Below are 19,577 nucleotides of genomic sequence, written 5' to 3' on the forward strand. Positions count from 1 at the left end.
CATGCATTTGCCAAATTGATGGTTGGGTACCATAAACCCAAGGCCATATTTATCTGCTCCCACAATGGCATTGTGTTGGACACAGCAGATATGATCAAGGTCATTACTTGGTTGTACTTGTGGTAGTCTACAGTCATTTTCTAGGATTCATTCAGTTTCTGTGGGGACCAGACTAGGGTATTCAATGGAGATATGACAGGGACAACCATCCCTGCATCCTTGCCTCTTTAATCTCCACTACTCTCCCAGGATGCAATACTGTTTTTGATTTACTTATCATAGCCAGCAATTTCTGAGATCTCCACTTGGCCTTCTCCATTATGACAACTCTTGTCTAAAAGCCAAGGACCTAGTGAGGGAGTTACATCAACTGCCAAGTATAATAATACCAATAATACATTTTTGAACAGGAAAAATGACCACTATGTGGGCCCATGGATCAGTGGACTCACTATAAACCATACTTCAGCCAGGAATCTATTTATTGCCTGACATTCATGTTCTCCACTTCTCACAGGAACCCATGATGATGCTTCAGGTCTTTACGTATCAATGACGATTCAGACCCTGCCTCCAACAGCTGTTGAAAGGTTTGGCTATTTTTCTTTTCTCAGTGTAAAGTCAATCAAGTCAATGGCAATAGGTTCGTTTGGAGAAGGACATTGGGAATCATCACAGTGTGGACTTGCCAATGTATTGTAGGGTCCTTCCCCTTGCAGACCTAGTCACCTAGTCACCTAGTCACCTTGCAGACCTAGCCAACAGGTTTTGAATCTGAAAATCAGCTCAGGCCTGGAAATTTGGCAAAGTTATTATGACTTTTTATTGAGGCAATTGCCCTCAGCCTCATGCTCACCCATTCTTCCTCTCTTCTGAATACACATATAACATATATGTAACATATGTCAAACATATGACAGACAGCACTTGCTGGCTATCTAGTTTGTTCCTAAGAGTGCTAAGTTCTATTCACTATCTCCGTGATGATCTGTAGGTTAGGCCCTCCTGACTGCCACTCTGTTCTTTTTGGTTGTTATGATAATTACAGTCTCCTGGCTTCTGGTGTTTAAGTACCACCACCCGGTGTCAATTGCTTTGGGAGAGCCCAAGAGCTCCACTGTCATCAGCAAGCCAAGTTCTGTGTCAGACTCTTCTGTTGCCAACTCTGGTCCACATTCCTGATGGCTTTGGTAAATGGTGTGTCCTCTGATTGGTTTTCTGGCCTCTCCTAATACACCCATTCCTGCAATCCTACTTCCCTGAGCCTTTTAACCACTTCCCCTATGTCTTCCATGGCAAGCAGGCATTTCAACCTTTCAGTGGGGTGGGGGCCATCACTTTCTCTAGGCTTCTAGGAGCTACCCTAGCAGCAAGTTCGCAGAAGCAAGTTCGCATCATTTCCTGGGATGTTAAATCCTGTATCTCAACAAAGTGACCCCAAGTAAAAAAACAAAACCAAAAAGCAACTCTCCTTTATCCAGACTTATGTTCCAGCCATCTTGATCAAGCACCCTGATCCCTGATGACTCATTCTGATGCCATCTTGCAGCTCATTTGTGCTATATTCCTTATCAGGCCCAGCATATTCCTGGCTCAGATGTGTTGTGATGTGTGCTGATGTCCAGGAGTGGAGGAGGGAGCCACCTATTGCCTTTTAGGGGAAAGCCCCTAATATCATCTTTTTACACAGGAATGTGCTAGCTCTTAATTGAGAAGGGTGAGCCATCCCTACAGGCTCAGAAGGTTCAGAGGAATCTAGGAACATCCATCCAAATGTTTCAGTCCCATGTGTTAGAGTCTCAGGTGTTGCCACCTGGGGCCCTGACTTTGGTCTAACAGCCCTGCTTTTTTGAGCATTCAAATGTCTTTGAAATTCAGTAGCTGTATTAAATCCTGTGCTTCATCTTCAGCTTCTTTTTTTTTTTTTTTTGAGACGGAGTCTTGCTCTGTCGCCCAGGCTGGAGTGCAATGGCCGGATCTCAGCTCACTGCAAGCTCTGCCTCCCGGGTTCATGCCATTCTCCTGCCTCAGCCTCCCGAGTAGCTGGGACTACAGGCACCCGCCACCACGTCCAGCTAGTTTTTTGTATTTTTTAGTAGAGACGGGGTTTCACCGTGTTAGCCAGGATGGTCTCGATCTCCTGACCTCGTGATTCGCCCGTCTCGGCCTCCCAAAGTGCTGGGATTACAGGCTTGAGCCACCGCACCCGGCCCCATCTTCAGCTTTTTCTGCTCACTCACAGTAAGACAGATTCTTCGTAGAAACTCTTTGCACACTTAATTTTAGTGGTTTGTTAACTATTCTCAGCTTTTCATTATCCTCCTGTAGGGCATCAATGTAACTTAGTAATAATCAGCAAATTCTATTATTTTCATACATAGAGATTCCCCTACATTCTAATGCTTGAAACAGTGCATTCCTCTCTTCCTACCTGCCATCCCAGTCTACCATTGGTGAACCTTTTTAACAATGGGACCTCCATCTCATGCAGTGGGCTGTCTACCACCAGGCATTATGTCCTTACAACCAGCAAAGTGGTGAGTGATCTAGTTCCCAAGTCTTTATCTTACCACATGCTTTCTCAAACCATTCCTGGTACCAACTGTTGCAAGTTGGGTGGAGTGCAGTTCTCAGCTCACTGCAACCTCTGCCCCAGGCTCAAGTAATCCTCCTGCCTCAGCCTCCCGAGTATCTGGGACTACAGGAGTACTACACTACACCAAGCTAATTTTTTTTTTTGTAGAAATGGGGTTTCACCATGTTGTCCAGGCTGGTCTTGAACTCCTGGGCTCAAGTGATCTGCCTGCCTCAGTCTCCTAGTGTGCTTGGATTACAGATGTGAACCACTGCACCCAGCCAACAATGAGTTTTTTTCAAGTATGTCTTTCTCATGCCATATTTGGGACACAATTATAGTAAAAAAAGTTCATTGTTTATCTGCAGTGCAAATTTAACTGGGTGCCCTGTGTTTTTATTTGCTAAATCTGGCAACTCTAGCTGGGGGTCACTCCAAGATGTACATGCTCTCAGATACCACTGCTTTGGCCAACCATTGTCTAGGAGTCACTGTAAGAATAGTGTGGTCTTGGATCGAAAGCCAGGGTAGACCCAAAAGTGCTAAGTACTGGGGGCTGTCAGCTAGCCACACTCTTGATAGCTGGTAGCAAGTACTTACTTGAAGGGATAACTGCATCTGCCACATTTATTTTCAGTTTAACTGTTGTCTCCTTTGCTAGATGTAAGCCCAATGAGGTTGAGCATTTCTTGTTTATTGTCATATTCCCAGTGCCTAACAGTGCTTGGCTTATGGTAGATGTCCATTGTTACTTCTTAAAGTGAACTGTAATTAAGGCTTCAAGGAGCTGTGGGCATTTAGGGAGAACAGAAAGAAGTCCTCTTGTTGTGTCCCCAGAATCACACTCTGAGTTCTGTTGACTCTTCAATGGCCTTTCCTGCTGAGTGTACAATAAACACAGATGATATGGTTTGGCTGCGTCCCCACCCAAATCTCATCTTGAATTGTAGTTCCCATAATCCCCACACATTGTTGGAGGGACCTGGTGGGAGGTAATTGAATCATGGGGGTGGTTACCTCCATGCCATTCTCGTGATAGTGAGTGAATTCTCATGAGATCTGATGGTTTCATAAGGGACTTTCCCCCAACTTCACTCTATTTCTTTCTGCTCCCACCATGTGAAGAAGGATATGTCTGTTTTCCCTTCTGCCATGATTGTAAGTTTCCTGAGGCTTCCCCAGTCATGCTGAACTGTGAGTCCATTAAACTTCTTTTCTTTATAAATTGCCTAGTCTTAGGTATATTTTTATTAGCAGCATGAGAATGGGCTAATATAGTAAACTGGTACCAGGAATGGGGTTCTGCTGTAGAGATACCCAAAAATGTGGAAGTAACTTTGGAACTGGGTAACAGACAGAGGTTGGAACAGTTTGGAGGGCTCCGAAGAAGAAAGAAAAATGTGGGAAAGTTTCGAATTTCCTAGAGACTTGGAGGGCTCAGAAGACAGGAAGATTTGGGAAAGTTTGGAACTTCCTAAAGACTTGTCGAATGGCTATGACCAAAATGCTGACAGTGATATGGACAATAAAGTCCAGGCAGAGATGGTCTCAGATGGAGATGAGGAACTTGTTGGGAACTGGAGTAAAGGACCCTTTTTCTATGCAAAGAGACTGGTGGCATTTTGCCCCATCCTAGAGATCTGTGGAAATTTGAACTTGAGAGATATGATTTAGGGTATCTGGTGGATGAAATTTCTGAGCAGCGAAGCATTCAAGAAGTAATAGAGCATAAAAGTTTGGAAAATTTGCAGCCTGACAATGCAGTAGAAAAGAAAAACTCATTTTCTGCAGAGAAATTCAAGCAGACTGCAGAAATTTGTATAAGTAACAAGGAGCCAAATGTTAATCATCAAGACAATGGGGAAAATGTCTCCAGGGCGTGTCAGAAACCGTCACAAAAGTCCTTTCCATCACAGACCCAGAGGCCTAGAAGGAAAAAATGGTTTCTGGGGCTGGGTGCAGGCCCCCCACTTGCTGTGTGCAGCCTTGGGACTTGGTGCCCTGCATTCTAGTACCTCCAGGGGCTAGATACAGCCTGTGCCATGGCTTCAGAGGGTGCAAGCCCCAAGCCTTGGCAGCTTCCACGTGGTGTTGGTCCTGCAGGTACTTAGAAGACAGAATTGAGGTTTAGGAATCTCTGCCTAGATTTCAGAGGATGTATGGGAAAGCCTGGATGTCCAGGTAGAGGTGTGGTATGGGGGCAGAGCCCTCATGGATAACCTCTGCTAGGGCAGTGTGGAGGGGAAATGTGGAGTTGGAGCCCACAAACAGAGTCCCCACTGGGGCACTGCCTTGTGGAGCTGTGAGAAGACGGCTATTGTACTCCAGACCCCAGAATGGTAGATCCACTGACAGCTTGCACTGTGCATCTGGAAAAGGTGCAGACACTTGATTCCAGCCTGTTAAAGCAGCCAGGATGGGGCCGCATCCTGCAAAGCCACAGAAGCAGAGCTGCCCAAGGTCATGGGAGCCTACCTCTTGCATTGGCATGACCTGGATATAAGACATAGAGTCAAAGGAGATTATTTCAGAGCTTTAAGATTTAACTACTGCCCTGTTGGATTCTGGACTTGCATGGGGCCTGTAGCTCTTTGTTTCAGCCAGTTTCTTCCATTTGAAATAAGTATATTTACCCAATGCCTGTAGGCCCATTGTATCTAGGAAGTAACTAACTTGCTTTTGATTTTACAGGCTTATAGGCAGAAGGGACTTGCCTTGTCTCAGATGAGACTGGACTTGAACTTTTGAGTTAATGCTGGAATGAGTGAAGTCTTTGGGGACTGTTGAAAAAAGCACGATTATGTTTTGAAATGTGAGAACATGAGATTGGGAGGGGCTGGGAGTGGAATGATATCATTTGACTGTGCCCCCACCCAAGCCTCATCTTGAATTGTAGTTCCCATAATCCCCGTGTGTCAATGGAGGGACCTGGTGGGTGGTAATTTAATCATGGGGGTGGTTACCTCCATGCTGTTCTCATGATACTGAGTGAGTTCTCATGAGATCTGATAGTTTTATAAGGGCTTTCCCCTGCCTTCACTCTGAATTTCTCCTTGCTCCCACCATGTGAAGAAGGATTTGTTTGCTTCTCCTTCTGTCATGATTATTGGTTTCCTGAGGCCTCCCTAGCTATGCTGAACTGTGAGTCAATTAAACCTCTTTCCTTTAAAAATTATCCAGTCTTGGTTATGTCTTTATTAGCAGTATGAGAATGGACTAATACAACAGGTAACAGGTGGAAGATCAGCTCTAGGTTGTATGGTCTGAGTTCACAGTCATTGAATTCTTCATCAGAGTTAATTCTTTTTAAAATTAGCTAGATGGTTTCTAGGAAAACAAAGTAGTTTCTAGTTGAGGAATTTCAAGAGAGACTTGTATATGAGGTTAGTGTTTGTTGCTAATGTGTCCATGTCTGCTTTCCTCCATATATACATCCCACAGGGGATTCAACTCAGCAGACCCTGAACAGAACTTGCTTTCTTTTGTTCCACTATGGACTCTTCTATTTTGTCTCTTCTATCATATATGCCAGGTTTCCTTGCCCCACTTAGCTGCCATATGCAGCTTCCAGTTTTTGAGTAAGGTCTGCAGATTCTGTCCCATTTTCTCTCTGATAGCCACCCTTCTTCCCCACTCCTGCTGCACTTTTGTAGTTTTGATCATCTCTTACTTACCAGTATGTGACTATGCCAGTTGGTCTCTCTGCCTTTGGTATTGCCCTCTCTCCAATCCATCTTCCACACTGTTGTCAGGCATTTAGCTTTGAAACATTAAGATAAATTGCATCAAATCAAAATCAATCAAATCATGTTATTCTTTCCCCTCAAATCTCCCTTTTATCCGGGATCATGTCCAAACTTCATCTTATTACACTGCTTGCCAGAAATGTTTTTACTCTACTTTTAAATATAAAATCTGATTATATCAAACTTTTACTTTACTGGTTCCTCATTACTCGTCGGATAAAGTCCAGTCCTTTCTGCATCGATTACAAGGCTCTCTGTGGTCTGGACTTGCTATAATTTGTGCTGTATCCTCCCTCACATCTTCTGCTATGACTTACAATCTCATGAACACATCATGCTCTATCACGTCTGCCAGCCTTTGTTCAAACTAGTCCCTCTGTCTGAAATTACTCTTCCTCTATCCTTCTTGTTGTCTGGATCAGCACTTCTCAAACTTTAATGTGGTACCAACCACCTGAAGATTTTTTAAAATTCAGATGCTGATTCATTACATCTGGAGTGGGACCCCTATTCTGTATTTCTAACAGGTAATGCTGATGCTGCTGGTTCACAGACCACACTTTGAATAGCAAAGGCCTAGATAACACTTACCATTCAAATGTCAACGAAGGATTATCACCTCTCTGAAGACTTCCAGAAATAATTGACTATTTATTTCTTCCTGTACCTACAGTTTCCTATGACCTTTATAAAAACACTGGTGACATTTTATTGCATTTTTATCAGTGTCCATCTTCGTCTTCTGGACTGGGAACAGGAACCATATTTTATTCATCCTTGAATTGCACACTCTCAGCACAGTGCCTGACATGTAACAGGTATTCAGTAAGAGTGTTGAATGAATGAGTGTTGGGTCATCCTCAGAAAAATGAAAGTATATATATAATACCTTTAGGATTCTCATTCTCCTCAACTTTCTGATGCAAGACTTAAGTATGCCAAATTAGAACATTTTTGGTTGCAAACATCAGAGACTGATACAGTTTGAATCTATATCCCCACTTAAATCTCACGTTGAATTGTAATCCCACCCAAATGGTGGAGGTGGGTCCTAGTGGGAAGTGATTTGATTATGTGGGTGAATCCTTCATGAACAGTTTAGCTCCATCTCTTTGGTGCTGTTCTTGTGACAAAGTTCTTATGAGATCTGGTTGTTTAAAATTGTGTGGCAACTACCCCTCTCTCTCTTCCTCCTTCTCTGGCCATGTAATATGGCTGCTCCTGCTTTGCCTTCTGTCATGAGTAAAAGCTCCCTGAGTCCTCCCCAGAAGCAGAAACTGCCATGCTTCCTGTACAGCCTGCTGAACTGTGAGTGAATTAAACCCTTTTCCTTTATAAATTACTCAGTCTCAGGTATTTTTTATAGCAATGCAAGAATGGACTAATACCAAAAATTGGTACCAAGGAATGGGGCATTGCTATAAAGATATCTGAAAATGTGAAGTGACTTTGGAACTGGGTAACAAGCAGAGGTTGGAAGAATATGGAGGGCTCAGAAGACAGGAAGATGAGGGAAAATTTGGAACTTCCTAGAGGCTCGTTAAATTGTTGTGACCAAAATGGTGGTAGTGATATGGACAATGAAGGCCAGGTTGAGAGGGTTTCAGATGGAGATGAGGAATTAATTGGGAACTGGAGCAAGGGTCATGTTTGTTATGCATTAGCAAAGAACCTGGCAACATTGTGCCCCTGCCCAAGAGATCTATGAAACTTTGTCCTTGAGAGTGATGATTTAGGGTATCTGGCAGAAGAAATTTCTAAGTGGCAGTGTTCAAGATGTTGCCTGGCTGCTTCTAACAGCCTATGCTCATATGCATGAGCAAAGAAATGGCATAAAACTGATGCTTATAGTTAAAGAAGCAGAACATAAAAGTTTGGAAAATTTGAAGCCTGGCCATGTGATAGAAAAAAAAGCCCATTTCCAGGGAATCAATTCAAGCCAGCTGCAGAAATCTGTATAACTAAAAGGAAGGCAAATAATGATAGCCAAGACAATTGGGAAAAGGCCTCAAAGGCATTTTAGAGACCTTTGTGGCAGCCCCTCCCATCCCATCACAGGTCTGAAGGCGTAGGAGCGAAGAATGTTTTCTTGGGCTAGGCCCAGGGGCCCGATACCCTGTGCAGCCTTGGGACACTGCTCCCTGCATCCCAGCTGCTCCAACTCCAAATGTGGCTCAAAATGGTCCAGGTAGAGCTTGGGCCACTGCTTCAGAGGTGCAAGCATAAGCCTTTGCAATTTCCATAGGGCATTAAGCCAGCAAGTGCACAGCATGCAAGAGCTAAGGCTTAGTAGCCTCTATCTAGATTTCAGAGGATGTATGGAAAAGTGTGGACATCCAGGCAGAAGCCTGTTGAAGGGGTGGAGCCTGCATGGGAAACCTCTACTAGGGCAGAGTAGAGGGAAAACATAGGATTGGAGCTGCCACTGAGGCACTGCCTAGTGGAGCTGTGAGAAGAGGGCCACCATCCTCCAGACTCTGAAATTGTAGAGCCACTGATGGTTTGCACTGTGCACCAGGAAAAACTACAAGGACTCAATGCCAGCCCATGAGAGCAGCCCTGGGAGCCCAACCCTGCAAAACTACAGGTATGGAGCTGCCCAAGGCCTTGGGAACCCATTTCTTGCATCATTGTGCCCTGGATGTGGGACATGGAGACAAAGGAGATTACTTTGGAGCTTTCAGATTCAATGACTGCCTACTGGGTTTTAGATTTTCATGGGGCCTGTAGCCCTTTCTTTTGATTGATTTCTCCCTTTTGGAACAAGTATTTAACTAATGCCTATACACCCATTGTATTTTCGAAGTAACTAACTCGCTTTTGATTTTATAGGCTCATAGACAGAAGAGACTTGCATTGTCTCAGATGAGACTTTGGACTTTTGAGTTAATGCTGAAATGAGTTAAGACTTTGGAGACTATTGAGAAGGGATGATTGTATTTTGCAATGGGAGGGCATGAGATTTAGGAAGGGTCAGGGACAGAATGATATGGTTTGGATCTGTGTTCCCACCCAAATCTCATGTTGAATTGTAATCCCCAGTGATGGAGGTGGGACTTTGTGGGAAGTAGTTGGATCATGGGGATGGATCCTGAATGAATGGTTTGGCACCATCCCTTTGGTGCTGTTCTCATGATAGAGTTCTCATGAGATCTAGTTGTTTAAAAGTGTATAGCACATCCCCCCTTCTCTCTTCCTCCTACTCCAGACATGTAAGATGCCTGCTCCTGCTTTGCCTTCCACTATGAGTAAAAGCTCCCTGAGGCCTCCCCAGAAGCAAAAGCCACCACGCATCCTGTATAGCCTGCAGAACTATGAGTCTATTAAACCTCTTTTCTTTATAAATTACCCAGTCTCAGGTATTTTTTAATGGCAATGCAAGCATGGACTCATATAGAGACCCAACTCACATTTGCCTTCTCAGACTGGTTCAGGTAGCTGGAAAGGATATTGAGAAGCTCACAGAATTGAAGAAAGAGATGAACAATCAGGATATTGGAAGGGGAAGGTTGGTCCCAGAGACACCAGAGATATCAGAAACAGGCACTTGTTGGCCTTTTCCTTCGGAGGTGCTATTGGTTGGCTCACATGAGTTGCCTTCTGTGCATCTCTCATTTCTGCTGGTCTCTGCTTCTTTTTGTGTTGATCTTTTAATTTCCTACTACAGACAGGCCTATTTCAGGTTGTTGGACTTTGGGTTTTCAGCAGGCCAAATTTAGTATCACAGCAAAGAAAAGTCATGTGTCCACCCCTGTGGCCATGACAGGATATGAATGGTAAGAAGTTGTGTGTGTATGGATGTGTGTATGCATGTGTGTATATGTACATATGTGCCTTTGTGGGGTGTGAAGGAGAAGGTCTATTAACAGAAGAAATTAGGTGGATATGTTACTACTTTAATCCCAGCACTTTGGGAGTCCGAGGCGGGTGGATCACGAGATAAGGAGTTCGAGACCAGTCATTCCAATATGGCAAAACCCCATCTCTACTAAAAATGCAAAAATTAGCTCAGTGTGGTGGCATGTGCCTGTAATTCTAGCTACTCAGGAGGCTGAGGCAGGAGAATTGCTTGAAGTTGGAGGTGAAGGTTGCAGTGAGCCAAGATTGTGCCACTGCACTCTAGCCTAGGTGACAGAGTGAGACTCCGTCTAAAAAAAAAAAAAAGAATAGCCACTCTAGGCAACTAAATTACCTGCAGGTCAGAAAAATTGTTATCAACATAGAGTGGGGAAAAGGGAGAGAGACAGATGGACTGAGAGGAGTACAAATGCAGGGGCGCTAAATCCATCTTCTGCTGTCTGCTCCCACTAGTGGCAAATACCGTTGCAGTCTGTTTCAAGTATCTGTGAACCAAATCTCCATGCATGTCAGTATCCTCTCATGAGGGCCATTCAAGCCATGTGCAGTATTCATTAGTAGCACTATAGAAGGCTTACAGTAGCAAAGCATGACTTTTGAATCACTTACTAGCTTTGGTTTTCTCATCTATAAAACATGACTAATAATAATGCCCACATCACAGAGGTATCACAAAGCTTAAAAAGAATCATGCATGCAAAGCACTAACTTTTACTGAGCTAAAAGCAAGCAATGCAAAGTAGGACCACAGCTCTTGTTAAAAAGTTCTGAGGAGTTAAGGAATTCATCCTAGGTCACATAACTTGTGGTTTAAAGAACAGGATTTTAAACTCAAAGTACGTCTGATTTCTGGGCCTGTGCTCCTTTCACTAGCTCCATAAACATTCAACCTTTTCATATGGAGGTTTGAGGTTGGACAGGAGCAATTTCTCCCTACTTGTTTGTCGCAGCCCATTATTATACAACAGCATAGCTTGACTGCCTGAGAAGCATGGGGAGCGTGGAAAGATCTATAGTAATAAATGTTTGCTGAGGACCACACACTGTAACTCTATCATTAGAATTAACAAATTAGGAAAAACTGGGAGTTTTGTTGTTGTTGTTGTTGTTGTTGTTGTTTGAGACGGAGTCTCACTCTGTCACCCAGGCTGGAGTGCAGTGGCTAAAACTGGGAGTTTTTAATACAAGCAATGGTTTACCTAAAAGAAGTGCTTCTTTTATGAAAAGAAAATAATCTAGCAATATTCAACCTTAAATAAGGAATTTCCTCCTGATTTCTGTTTTTAGGTTATTTGCTTTTAGCTGTTCTGCTGCCACTTTTAACAGTCTGAGCTAACTCCCTCTCCACGTCACTATCTTACTCCAGTTGCTTGGCTACCTCAGGAAATGCAAACTAATTTTAATATTAGTCCAAGCAAAAACAGAGCAGGATCAATTGGCTGCTGAAAAGAAATACCATGACACATGCTTACTTGAATGAGAACATGGGGGATTATCCCATAGCGTATATTAGCCCGGCAGGGCTTTCTTAGGGACATGTCATCTACAAAGAAATAATACTCCATTTTTACTTGTCTCTGTTATTATGTATATCTGCTGAGGGTCTTTGGACTAGAATAGCAGCATAGCTAGTCCACTTTGGCTAATCACTCTATCACACTCTCACTCTTGTGATTAACTCTGAGATAAAAACAAACAAAACCCAAACAAACAAGATGAAACCCTCAAAGTGAAACCCAGAAACAAGACAAAGGAAATGTTCCTTTTCTCTCTTGAACCCTATTTCATGGTTATTTTAATATATTTTATATATTTACATATTTTGTAGCCATTTTGTGTTTATCATTACCTTACTCTCTGTTGCCATCAAGAAAAAATACTGAAAATGAACAGCACACATCTCCTGCTTAATGTCTTTAGCCACTCTGAAATTGTCTTTGGAACAATCTGAGTGGTTTGCAAGCAGTTGTGATTGCTGAGTGAAGAGATTCTTAAGCACCTGAAGGAATGACAAGAGGAACTGCCACACTCTGGGCACACACAAGGACCAGGCAAATGCCAGGAGCTTTATACCTTTCAATTCATTTAATCCTAACAGCAACTTTATGAGGTAGGACTTTTACTTATGCCCATTTTGCAGATGAAGAAATCTAGGCTTAGGTCCTCCAAGTAGTAAATGGGAACTGTGATTTCAATCCGTATAACGATAATAAAACAATGGCCAACATTTGTATTAGGCTGTTTTTGTGTCATTATAAAGGAATAACAAGACTGAGTAATTTACAAAGAAAAGAGGTTTAACTGGCTCATGGTTCTGCAGGCTACATAGGAAGCATAGTGCCGGCATCTGCTTGGCTTCAGGTGATGGCCTCAGGAAGTTTACAATCATAGCAAAGGGGAAACACAGCTGGCACACCACATGGTGAGAGCAGGAGCCAGGAGATAGGGGGGTGGGGAGGGGAGGTGCTAGACTCTTTAAACAACCAGTTCTCACGTGAACTAACAGAGCAAGAAGTCACTTATTACCATGGGGAAGGCACAAACCAACCATTCATGAGGGATCCACCCCATGATCCAAGCACCTCCCACCAGGCCCCACCTCCAACATTTGGGATTACATTTCAACGTGATATTTGGAGGGGACAAACGTCCAAACTATACCAACATTTATTAAGCATTTATCATTTTCTAAGAGCTCTTCTAACAGTTTGGCATGCATTAACTCATTTAAACTCCATAAAATCTCTGAGAGGTAGGAACTATATATAAACACTTCAATTTAGCAGATGAGGATACTGAGGGACAGTATAGCTTAAAGCCTGATCTCTCGGTGGGGGTTGGAGCAGCTTCCTCCTTTGTGATTTTCCTCTGCTTCAGTTATATTCACCTCCCAGAGATATCATCTGCCCTTGCCAGTTGTAGAGCAGATAGGATTCAGAGGGTTGGTTGTATAAGCTCTATTGTGACCTCTCCTGGCAATTAGATTAGAAAACAATTACATTTAGCTATAGCATATTCATTGGGGGGCAGGGTGTTTCAGGAGTTGAATTTTAAAAAAAGCATTTTTTAGGAAGACAAATAGGATCATACACAATATTTTCTTCTAAAACTTCATTCTTAGCTCTGCTGCCTGAGAGTTACACTTGAGAAAAAATGACTGAGGCTGCACCTGCCTTAAGGGCTGCAGAATGTTGCTACCTTTGCTGTGGCAATTTTCTGTCCAAAGACATGGAAAAGGTCATGCCCTGGGCAGGGGGTCAGGCCAAGGGATCTCCAAGGTCACTTCCAAGGAAAATTAATATATCTGGGAGACACAGGGGACTAAGGACCCAGGAAGTTCAGTCAATACAGGGCCAGTGTAGGCACTTCTCTGGCTGTTGCAGGACATCATTGACCCTTGTGAATGTTAAAGGCCAGTGCATACCAGTGCTGGTTATATTTACACAACAGGCTAAAATTAGCTGGCATGCTCCCCTGGCAACTGGAAAGATATAAGTCTCCCAATTTATCTAGCAATGCTAATTTGGGCAAAACCAAAAATGGTTCTTTTGCTGTTCTCAGTGCATAGGCATTCCACAACAACAGTCTTTTCCTTCCTCTTCCTCTTCTCTACATTTAAGGAAATTTCAAATATAAATCCAGGCTGACTTTGGTTCTGGACAAATACTACAAATATGGAAAGCTAAAAGGGGCCCTATAAACAGAAGGGCTTAGGGATTTCTCTGTGTTAGAAGTAGAACAAACATAAGGTAAAAACATGTTACTATTTTCCATTAACACTGGAAGACGTGAACTTAGAAGGGCGCCAGTTAGCACATTAGCATTGTGCAGCTGGAACCTTCAGGGGAGGGGTGAATGAAGGCCTTGAATGTCATGATAAATGCCACTCGAGATGTAAACAGACCTAGATCCACCCCTGGCTGGAATTTTGAATGTCTTCACCTCTTTGAAGTGCCTGTAATCTGTCTTGAAGAAGAGTGCAGCTCCACAGGTATAGGGTGAACATGAAAGGGTGATAGAATCAATTATTCATGCCCACTAAAGCGTAATACTAGGACATGGGGCAGGTATTTGTGATACATCCAACAGACCTGCTGATTGGAAGAGAGAGTAGAGAAATGAGAAGAACCCAGGTTTAGGTGTTAAAGAAACTTGAGTTAAACTCCATGGTCTCCATGGGTAGCAGGTAGTTGGCCTGAAATTACTGTTAAAGCCTAGACTTGTCTTTAAAGGGTTATCAGGGAAGCCAGTGATGGTGAAATTTAAATTGAGTATCTGGTGTCTGAGGATGGCTAAATGAAAAAAACAGGGAATATATAGAAGGAAAAGCATTTGAAAGAATAAGTAAGTTTTCAATAAAGTGTAACAACTATTATATTAAAGGTGTTATAGAAAGAGACCAGAAAATGAAAAAAAATTTTCATTACAGAATTTAAAAATATAAGTCCAATTTACAGAACATTCTACCTAACAGCTGCAGAATATACATTATTTTAATCAGAACATGAAACATTCTCCAAGATAGAACATATGTTAGGCCACAAAACAAGTCTCAACAAATTTTTAAAAATTGAAATCATATCAAGAATCTTCTCAGATCACAGTAGAATAAAGTTAGAGAAACTTCAGAAACTATATAAATACATAGAAATTAAACAACATGCTCTTGAATGACCACTGAGTCAATGAATAAATTAAAACAGAGATGAAAACATTTTGAAGCAAATGAAAATGGAAGTACAACATAACAAAACCTGTAAGATATGGCAGAAACTGTGCTAGGAAGGGAGTTTATAGCACTAATGCCTACATTAATAAAGTGGAAAGATTATAAATTAACAATCTAATGATGTCCCTCAAGGAATTAAGGGCAAATCAAACTCATATTAGCAGAAGAAAAGAAATAACAAAGATCAGAGCAGAACTAAATGAAGTAGAGACTAAAAAAATACAAAGGATCAATGAAATGAAAAGTTGGTTCTTCAGAAAGATAAAATTGTAAACCACTAACTAGACTAACCAAGAAAAGGAGAAGACCCAAATAAACAAAATCAGAAATGATAGAGGAGACATTAAAACTAATACTAAAGAAATAGAAAAAAATCAACAGATACTACTATGAACAACTATACACTTATAAACTAGAACACCTAGAGGAAATGGCCACATTCCTAGAAACATACAACCTCCCAAGATTGAACCAGGAAGAAATAGAAAACCTGAACAGATCAATAAAAAGCAGCGAGACTGAATCAATATTCAAAAGAAAACAAAAACAAAAACAAAAAAAACCAAAAACACCTCCCAACAAAGAAAAGCCCAGGGCCAGCTGAATTCACAGTTAAAGTCTATCAAATGTATAAAGAATAACTAGTACCAATCCTCCTGAAACTATTCCAAATAATTGAGGAGAAAGGATTCTACTGTAACTCATTCTATGAGGCCAGTATCTCTCTGATACCAAAACAAGACAATGACACAACAAAAATAGAAAACTACAGGCCAATATCCCTGATGAGCATAGACACAAAAATCCTCAACTAAATACTAGCAAACAAAATCCAACAACACAACAAAAAGATAATATACCATTATCAAGTGGGATTTATATCAGGGATGCAAGGAAGATTCAACATATGTAAATCAATAAATATGATACATAAACATAAACAATCAAGGACAAAACCTATATCATTATCTCAATAGACACAGAAAAAGAATTTGATAAAATTCAGCATCCCTTCATGATAAAAACTGTCAACCATCTGGTACAGAAGGAACATACCTCAAAAATAATAAAGTCTATATACAGCAAACCTACAACTAACAGCATACTGAAATAGGGAAAAGTTGAAAGCATTTTCTCTAAGAACTGGAACAAAATGAGGATATCCATTTTCACAATTCCTATTCAATGCAGTACTGGAATTCCTAGCCTGAGCAATTGGGCAAGAGAAGGAAATAAAAGGCATCCAAGTCAGAAAAGAGGAAGCCAAATTATCCCTGTTTGCTGATGATATAATCTTATATACAGAAAACCTAAATACTACCCTCAAAAAATCTTTTAGATTTGATAAATGAATTCAGTAAAGTTGAAAGATACAAAATCAATATACAAAACCAGTTGCATTTCCGTACACCATTAATGACCTACCTGTGAAAGAAATCAAGAAGGCAAGCTCACTTACAATAGCTACGAAAAATACCTAGAAATAAATTTAAGGAGGTGGAAGATTTCTACAAGAAAAACAACAAAACACTGATGAAATAAATGACCGATTACACTAACACATGGATAAAAAACATCCCATGCTCATGGATCAGAAAAATTAATGTTGTTAAAATGACCATACTGCTCAAAGCAACCTACAGATTCAATGCAATCTATCAAAATTCCAAGGTCGCCAGGCGGGGTGGTGCATGCCTGTAATCCCAGCACTATGGGAGGCCAAGGCAGGAGGATCACTTGAGGTCAGGAGTTTGAGACCAGCCTGGCCAATGTGGTGAAACCCTGTCTCTACTAAAAATACAAAAATTAGCCAAGTGTGGCAGTGGTCGCTTGTAATCCCAGCTACTCGGGAGGCTGAGGCAGGAGAATCATGTGAACCTGGGAGGCAGAGGTTGCTGTGAGCTGAGATTGTGCCACTGGCAATTCAGCCTGGGCAGCAGTGTGAGACTCCATCTAAAACAAAACAAAACAGAACAGAATAAAACAAAATATCAATGTCACTTTCCACAGAATTAGAAAAAAAAAAATCCTAAATTCATATGGATCCAAAAAAGAGCCAGAATAGCCAAAGCAATCCTAAGCAAAAAGAACGAAGCTAGAAGTACCACATTACAAGTTCAAACTGTGTTACAAGGCTACAGGAACCAAAACAGTAGTGTGGTGCTGGTATATAAATAGACACATAGATCAATGAAATAGTAAAGAAAACTCAAAATAATGCCATATTTTTTTTTAGCCAACTGATCTTTGATAAAACTGACAAAAACATACACTGTGGAAAGAACACCTTTTTCAATGAATGGTGCTGGAAAGATTAGATTGCCATATGAAGAAAAATGAAACTATGTACAAAAATCAATGCAAGATTGATTAAAGACTTAAATATAAGACCTGAAACTATAAAAATACTAGAAGAGGCATGGTACAGTGGCTCACATCTGCAATCCTAGCACTTTGGGAGCCTGCACCAAGAGGATCACTTGAGACCAGGAGTTCAAGACCAGTCTGGGCTACACAATGAGACCCTGACTCTACAAAAAATAAATTTAAAAAAAATTAGCCAGGCATAGTGGCGTGTGCCTGTAGTCACGGCTAATCAGAAGGCTGAGGCAGAAGGACTGCTTGAGCCCTGGAGTTTGAGGCTGCAACAAGCTATGATTCCGCCATTGCACTCTACACTGCCTTTAAACAAAAACAAAAACAAACTGAAAATAACAACAACCAAAACTGAAATACTAGAAGAAAACCTAGGGAAAATTTTTATGGACATTAGTCTAGGCAAAGAATTTCTGACTAAGACCTCAAAAGCACAGGCAAAAAAACAAAAAATAGACAAATGGTACTTATTTAAACTAAAAAGCATCTGCACTGCAAAAGAAATAGAAGAGTGACCAGATAGCGTATAGAATGGGAGAAAATATTTGCAAAGTATTCATACAACAGGGGACTAATATCCAGAATATACAAGGAACTCAAGCAACTTAATAAAAACAACAAAAACAAAGAATATCATTAAAAAGTGAGCAAAGGACACTAATAGACACTTTTCAATACAGGACAAATGACCAACAGAAAAATTGCTCAACATCAGTAATCATCAGAGAAATGCAAATCAAAACCACAATGGGATATCATCTTGCCTAAATCAGAATGATTATTATTAAAAGGACAAAAATAATACAAATTATTTTCAAATAGTACAACCTCTATGAAAAACAGTATGGAGATTTCTCAAAGGACTAAAAATTAAACTACCATTTGTTTCAATCCAGCAGTCCCATGACCAGGTACCCACCCAAAGGAAAAGAAAACAATACATCAAAAAGATACCCATACTGGTATGTTTATTGCAGCACTATTTACAACAGTAAAGATATGGAATCAACCTAAGTGTCCATCAATGGAAGATTGGATAAATGTCGTATGTCTGCACAATTAAGTACCACTCAGCTATAAAAAAGAATGAAATCATATCTTTTGCAGCAACATAGATGAAACTGGAGGCCATTATCTTAAGTGAAACAAGCCAGACATAGAAAGTCAAATATCACGTGTTCTCACTCATAAATGGGTGGTAAAAAAGAAAATGTGTACACATGGATCTAGAGAGTGGAATGATAGACAATGGAGACTTGGAAGGGTGAGGAATTGCGAGGAAGGTGGATGAGAAAATAGTTGGTACAATTTTTGTTACTTGGGTGATGGGTAATCTAAAAGCCCTGACTTGACCATGTACACAATCTATGCAGGTGATAAAATTGCACATATACCCCATAAATTTGTACAAATAAAAAAAACTTAAAAAAATAAAATATACATCTACAAAAGAAAACATTATCCACTTTTCTATTGTTGGCCCCTTTTTAAACTAATACTTACTAATATGAAATCAAGACTGTTGGCTGGGTGCGGTGGCTCATCCCTGTAATCCCAGCACTTTGGGAGGCCAAGACTGGAGAATCACTTGAAGTCAGGAGTTTGAGACCAGCCTGGCCAACACGGCAAAATCCCGTCTCTACTAAAAATACAAAAATTAGCCAGGGATGGTGGTGCGTGCCTGTAATCCCAGCTACTTGGGAGGCTGAGGCAGGAGAATCAATTGAACCCGGTGGGGGCATTGGTTGCAGTGAGCCAAGACTGCACCACTATACTTCAGCCTGTGTGACAGAGTGAGACTCTGTCTCAAAAAATAAAATAAAATCAAGACTATTAGCCTTTGTCTAAATATGGTTTTCTTTTTTCCTGCAACTTTGCCATTTATATGTTCTTTATGGCAGTGTCTCTTGATATATAAATATACATGTATGTGCTTACATGCATGTTTTTAAAGAGTTAACTTAAGAACTTACTGTTCATGGTTGGGTTTCTTATCAAACTTACAAAAGTATTTTTCTAGTACTTTTATGAATTCATTTTCTCTTTCAAATCTTTCAGCTCTATGGAATTTATTTTGGTGTATGGTATGAGGTCCATGGGTCAACTTTATTTTTTCCAAGTAGCCACCCATTTGTCTGAACATTATTTGTTGACTAATAGGTTTTTTTCTACTAATTTGAATGGTCCTTTAACAATTTACTAAATCTCTCAATTTATTTGGATCCATATCTTGCTTCCTATTATAATCCACTGTTTATTAATTCATGCATCACACTGCTTAAATTATTGTCAT

The 19,577-nt window shown here is 40.9% G+C and overlaps 1 long non-coding RNA gene across 1 annotated transcript in view; it reads left to right on the plus strand.

Annotated features, from left to right (window-relative positions):
* LOC105480441 (uncharacterized) overlaps positions 1-19,577 on the plus strand; it is a 339,420-nt gene that overhangs the window by 292,866 nt on the left and 26,977 nt on the right. Inside the window, exon 5 of the long non-coding RNA XR_011607746.1 lies at positions 518-590. This is a non-coding gene — a long non-coding RNA (uncharacterized lncRNA). The remainder of the gene's footprint in view (positions 1-517; positions 591-19,577) is intronic.

The sequence above is a fragment of the Macaca nemestrina genome, chromosome 9, assembly GCF_043159975.1.
Source record: "Macaca nemestrina isolate mMacNem1 chromosome 9, mMacNem.hap1, whole genome shotgun sequence".
Taxonomy (NCBI): Eukaryota; Metazoa; Chordata; class Mammalia; order Primates; family Cercopithecidae; genus Macaca; species Macaca nemestrina.